This window comes from Anser brachyrhynchus (genome assembly GCF_964034855.1).
Source record: "Anser brachyrhynchus genome assembly, chromosome: 10".
Taxonomy (NCBI): domain Eukaryota; kingdom Metazoa; phylum Chordata; class Aves; order Anseriformes; family Anatidae; genus Anser; species Anser brachyrhynchus.
In genome coordinates this window covers 22,937,961-22,944,530 of record NC_137705.1, presented here as the reverse complement: position 1 = coordinate 22,944,530, position 6,570 = coordinate 22,937,961, and the positions used below count along the sequence as shown (strand labels likewise).

General features: G+C 45.5%; 1 long non-coding RNA gene across 1 annotated transcript; it reads right to left on the bottom strand.

Annotated features, from left to right (window-relative positions):
* LOC308200513 lies at nucleotides 1-6,109 on the bottom strand. The gene is made up of 3 exons (XR_013955655.1): nucleotides 5,993-6,109; nucleotides 4,549-4,648; nucleotides 1-2,008 (listed from the first exon to the last, which is right to left on the bottom strand). It is a non-coding gene; the product is annotated as an uncharacterized lncRNA (long non-coding RNA).
* Between the last annotated feature and the right edge of the window lie 461 nt (nucleotides 6,110-6,570).

The following is a 6,570-nucleotide window of genomic DNA, read 5'->3' as shown; positions in this document are numbered from 1 at the left end:
TTCTTTCCATCATTTATCGGCAGTCCTGGCTATCGGGGGAGGTCCCAGTTGACTGGCGGCTAGCCAATGTGACGCCCATCTATAAGAAGGGCCGCAGGGCAGACCCAGGGATCTATAGGCCTGTCAGTTTGACCTCAGTGCCAGGAAAGCTCATGGAGCAGATTATCTTGAGGGTCATCACGCGGCACTTGCAGGGCAAGCAGGCGATCAGGCCCAGTCAGCATGGGTTTATGAAAGGCAGGTCCTGCTTGACGAACCTGATCTCCTTCTATGACCAAGTGACGCGCTTGGTGGATGAGGGAAAGGCTGTGGATGTGGTTTACCTTGACCTCAGTAAGGCTTTTGACACAGTTCCCCACAACATTCTCCTCAAGAAACTGGCTGCTCGGGGCTTGGACTGGCGTACGCTTCGCTGGGTTAGAAACTGGCTGGGTAGCCGGGCCCAGAGAGTTGTGGTGAATGGAGTCAAATCTGGTTGGAGGCCGGTCACTAGTGGTGTCCCCCGGGGCTCGGTACTGGGGCCGGTCCTCTTTAATATCTTTATCGATGATCTGGATGAGGGCGTCCAGTGCACCCTCAGTAAGTTTGCAGATGACACCAAGCTAAGTGCGTGTGTCGATCTGCTCGAGGGCAGGAAGGCTCTGCAGGAGGATCTGGATAGGCTGGAGCGATGGGCTGAGGTCAACTGTATGAAGTTCAACAAGGCCAAGTGCCGGGTCCTGCACCTGGGGCGCAACAACCCCAAGCAGAGCTACAGGCTGGGAGATGAGTGGCTGGAAAGCTGCCTGGCCGAGAGGGACCTGGGAGTATTGGTTGATAGCTGGCTGAATATGAGCCAGCAGTGTGCTCAGGTGGCCAAGAAGGCCAACAGCATCCTGGCCTGCATAAGAAGCAGTGTGGCCAGCAGGTCTAGGGAAGTGATTGTCCCCTGTACTCGGCTCTGGTGAGGCTGCACCTCGAGTACTGTGTTCAGTTTTGGGCCCCTCGCTACAGGAAGGACATGGACGTGCTCGAGCGAGTCCAGAGAAGGGCGACCAAGCTGGTGAGGGGTCTGGAGAACAAGTCTTACGAGGAGCGGCTGAGGGAGCTGGGCTTGTTCAGCCTGGAGAAGAGGAGGCTCAGGGGCGACCTTATCGCTCTCTACAGTTACCTTAAAGGAGGCTGTAGCGAGGTGGGGGTTGGTCTGTTCTCCTACGTGCCTGGTGACAGGACGAGGGGGAATGGGCGAAAGTTGCGACAGGGGAGTTTTAGGTTGGATGTTAGGAAGTACTTCTTTACCGAAAGGGTTATTAAGCATTGGAACGGGCTGCCCAGGGAGGTGGTGGAGTCACCATCCCTGGAGGTCTTTAAAAGACGTTTAGATGTAGAGCTTAGCGATATGGTTTAGTGGAGTACTTAGTGTTAGGTCGGAGGTTGGACTCGATGATCTTGAGGTCTCTTCCAACCTAGAAATCTGTGATACTGTGATACTGTGATAAGACAACACGGGAAATGTTAGGACTGTGTAATAAATACAGTTTAAATTCCTGTTTTTATTTTATTCTAACAATGCATATAAAAGATGTGGGGTTTGTATTTTTAATCAAATTGTCTGTGAAATGACTCCTTCTACCACACCCGTCAGTATTTCCTTCTGAGCAACATCGGTTTCAAGGCTGAAGATGTTCATGATTCAGTCTCAGCTCTTTTTCTAAAGGGAATACGTGCAAGCATCTCTCCTTGCACGTTGGTCATTATCTTGTAAGTCAGCACAAGAATTCAAGGTACCCAGTTAGAGTTCCTGTATATACTAGTTCGTTAGAAAATGTATATGAATTTTCTAAAAGTAGTAATCCTCCTGGCTTTGCCTTACTTCCCAAAGGCTGTGGTGGGGAATCCAGTCTCCATTTTCTTTCCTGCATTTCCACTTGTGTATTTACTTCTTGTTTGCTTTGCTTCTGCTGTAGTGTCAGGATAACATCCACCCTTGTGTGAGTAGTTCACTTAGGGGATATCATGGCTCCTTCTGCTGGAAAGAGGTTGTGGAGAACAAGATATGGAAATTATATTTGCCTTGCTTTATCTACCCTGATGCTATTTACACCGTCTGCATGACATTTTCAAGGAAGACTGTGCAAAAGCAAAAGAGAAGGCAAACAACCATTAATACGAGGCTGCACCTGGGAAGGGCCTGTGGGATTAATGACTGAGTTATTCATGCTGGCCAACCCCCAGAGAAGTTACCACAGCTTTTATTCCCCAGACCTGAGGAAGACATATGAAAAATACTAATACTAATAGGATATCAAGGAAAACAAGAGAAGAGAGGAGAAGAGGAAAGAGGAAAAGGGAAGGAAAAAGGAGAGGAGAGGGGAGGAAAGGGAAGGGAAGGGAAGGGAAGGGAAGGGAAGGGAAGGAAAGGAAAGGAAAGGAAAGGAAAGGAAAGGAAAGGAAAGGAAAGGAAAGGAAAGGAAAGGAAAGGAAAGGAAAGGAAAGGAAAGGAAAGGAAAGGAAAGGAAAGGAAAGGAAAGGAAAGGAAAGGAAAGGAAAGGAAAGGAAAGGAAAGGAAAGGAAAGGAGAAAGAATGATCTAAAAAAAAAAAACAACAAAAAAACCCACAAACCTAACAACTTGATAATAGGAGAGCAGGAAAACTTCAGGAAGAGCCCCTGTCTTTTCCTTGTTCAGGTAGAAGCAAAGCCAACGAAGGGGCACTGAAAGCTCAGTGCTCTGCAGAGTGTCTCTGATGCTTTGGGAAGGAGGGGGCAATAGGAGAAAGCCAGGCTCAGGAAAATGCTTTCTTTCCTCTGTTTGCTCTTTTCTGTTAGGTCAATAGGCAGTGGAATTGGCTGGCAGGAGATGCTGAAGTGAGGTTAGTTGCGAGCCTCCAGCCTGGGGTGCCTCGGTTAATGGGCAGAGCTCGGCTGCTGTGCGCTGCTGCAAGATTCCCTTACCTCAGGGGCCAGGCCAGGGGGGAGGCTGGCAGCTCTCTGCACGGTGCAAGTTGAAGAAATGAAACATGCTGTCTGAGGGTGCCTTTAACAGGGCAGATGCTCTGCAGTCACGGTAGAGCAATGAGTAGAGGGGCCATTGCACGCTAGCAATGCTGCGTGAAGTGGGGAAAGCAGCAAAGTGGGAGATATTCCCCCGAGAGGCATTGGGTGGCTGGTCTGAACTAGGGGAGACCTGATCTTGTGGTGGGAACAGTCCTGCTTCCAGCAGGATGCTGGACCCGCTCCCTGCAGCTGTGCCCTTCCACCCTGTTCTGCCCTGCCCCGGGGCTGGGTGCAGACCTGTACGGCTGTTCAGACATCTCTGTATACGGCAGCTCCGTGTGAGTCTTTTGGCCAGCATTAGCTAGAGAGGAATAATCTTTCTCCCAGGGCAGAGCATCTGCATTTGGCTACATGCAAAGCTCAGTGAGAAGCTGTAAAACTGATGTATTGTCTGGGGAATTGGAGCAGCAGTTAGCCTCTGTGGGCAATGCCTGTGCTGGCCACTTTCTTCTTTCTTTGGTACTTATGGAAGAGAAGGAAATATATTTAGTTCCTGCTGCTGCAATCCATTAACTGCCTTCCATTTCACAGCGGGTGCTATCTTCCTCGGGGGAAAGAGATGCAATAAACATGCTTCGAATAATGAAAACTCTCTGCCCCATTAATGGCTTTTTGAGTTATGCCTTTAGGGAGAGATTTTCAAAGGTACTGCGTGAGGTCTGCTTTCTCCCTCTCCTTTAGAAATCTTTCTTTCTTACTGTACAGACTCCAGGAGTCTCTGGTCACGAGGCACAAATCGTGACAGAGCTGTGGCTTTGGCCAGCTTTCCCCTCAGATAACCAGGCTGCAATGTCCAAACAAGTGAGTTACTGGTGGACACCACCTTGAGTTACTCCTTGCTTGTTTACACCAGACCAAACACACAGTGGATGCAAAACCTTTCCCATGGGGAGCGTGTCATTCTCCATTCTGTACAGGTATTTTTTCTTCTCCAGGGGACAGACAGCCATCCAACTGCTCCAGAGGATAGAGGATGTAATAGGTGAGGGATTCAATGAGATACATTTTTATTCTTGTCTCTGAAACAAGGAAAAGTATCGGAGTAATTATAATAGGAAATTGTGATTTTTGGACCTCCTCCTAGCTGAGTGAGTTGTGACTACCTGCAGAATTTCAAGGCGTATGCTACGTACCTGGTACATTATGGGTGCATGTCTCTATATTTGCTGGATTTACTCTAGATTGGTGGCTCCCACTGACTCTAGCACTACTAGACATGCAGAGCTAGGGTAGAAATTCAAAACACAAAGCACCTGGTATACAGAGCTGTTCCCAGAAATGCATATCTACTTCTATGTGAAAGATGTTGTACTTCGTGGTTGTTACATGGCTACCATGTAGATATCAAGCTATATAGATAGTAGTAATCTATACCAAATATTCAAATAATAATTATCTAGCTTTGTGAACCTTATCTGAAGACCGTTACACAAATGCAAAGCATACCTTTCAGCAGATTATTTGTTTTCAGTGCTTTTTTACCTGCAGTTTATATTTCATGGGTCTGACTCACCTTTTCCACAGTAGGCAAAATGTACTTACTGGCCTCTCTCAAAAACAAATTTCCTGTGTGGTAGGAGGGACTCGTTCATGCTCTTCAGGAAGAACAGCCCCTACAAATAGGTACCTTATAAGAAAACGGAATGTACAGGATGTGCTCTGAAGAGCACAGAGTCAGCACCCAAACAATAAAAAGTCAGTCCAACAATGACACTTCATTTGTCTGTGCTATGTAATAAAAGAATGTACACCAAGTTATACAATTTCCTTTAGGCTACTTTAGCTGTAAGTTGTATGCCACAATGAAGTCAAGTTAACGTGCTTTTATCTGGTTATGTTGCACAGGGAGAGAGTATCCCCTTCCTTACTGGACTAACAGTAGGTAAGGAGCGATTTAAAACACTTCTCCAGCCTTCCTGGCTCCCATCGTGAAGCATGATCCTGCAGACATTTAGGTAAGGAATTTTACTCATACGAATAAGATCTTTGAAGTTATTCAAATGCATAACTGTTTGCAGAAATTGGCCTGTAGTTTTCTTAATCATTGTTGGAGTTTGAGACAGATACTTCAGGTCAAAACTCTACTTTCCTTGGTCTTAACTTGGACCTAATTTCTGACTTCTCCTTGTTCCTAAATACAGGTTCAAAGCCCAGTTTGATAATTCTGGTTGGTTTATTTATGTTTCCTAAATGTTTATTTCCCTTACATTGAATTAGACTGTAGAATATATTGCCATTTTAAAGATTTTACATAACAGTACATAACCAGGTGGCCAAGCAAAACATTTGGATTACTCTTCTGCCCACAAGAATGTCTACATGAAGCAATGTGAAATTACTTGCACATCTGAAAGAGGTACTAGTTTAATATTCAGTGCTAACAAATAAAGATGGGGCTTATGGATTTGGAAATGCTGTGAGTGGCACTGCACTGTGCCAGGGACCATGCACCTTGGGGACAAAGAGATGTTTTCCAGGTGACTGCAACCTGATCCCCTGCACTTTGTGCTGAGCTGAGCAGGGGAAGATGGGAAAGCAAGGTGAGCTTGGGGAGACTGGAAAGAAACAGAAGCTGCAAGAGCAAAATATGCTGGTGATGAATACTGATAAAAGCTAATGGCCATGACGACTTAAAGACCACAATATGGCTAGTTTCACTGAGCTAACTAACATATGGCGCATCCTTTTCAAGTGTAATTACTGACAGATCTGGGACATATGTGGGATATTTCTGTGGTAGGTATGTTTAAATGGAATCAGGCTTATGTTTTTGGTATCAAATGTGACGTGGGTTTTCATTTATGGTAGCACTTTGCTAGGAAACTTTTCATTGTAATGATGGACTATAATTACCATATTATTTGCATTCATTACCACCTATAATAATAGAAGGTATTGCAGTCAAGTGTAGGACTATTACATTTTTAAAATTTGTGCTAGATATTGAATGACATTACCTGTAAAATACTGTGAGTTTGCTTCATAACAGGATAATAGAGGGTTTTGGTTCTTTGGATGTCGTTTCATGTTAGGCTGTCTCTGGCTTCCTGCTGTTCCCATCCAACTAAAGTCTTTCTCCAGATATGATGAAAGATGTGACTTAATACTTTGGCCAGCCTATAGTCTTTCCTGACAGGAAGAAAGCAAAAGTCCAGTTGTCTTCCTGTCTACGTTTTGACCTAGGCACACTCCATTTTAATCCCCTTACAGAAGACCATTGCTCTGGATACGAATGAGGAATGTGGCACAGTACCTGTGCCTTCTGAGTTCTCTGATATTGGCAGCTCCTCTAAAGACCCAGTCTCATGTGAATGAAGGAATGGCAGCACCAAGCCAGGGAAAGATGCAAAAGGGAGGGGGTAAAAAGAAAAAGAGTGGTGCAGCAGAGTAGTTAGACTAAAATCCCCTGCTCCAATTTGTTTCTTGTTTTTCTGTTTTAATTCTCTTTTTGCCTTTCTTCTTTCCCGCTCACACTTACGATCTTTGCAAGACGGCTTGCTCAGAAAACTGTCCTTCAAAGTGCACTATTTCCCCT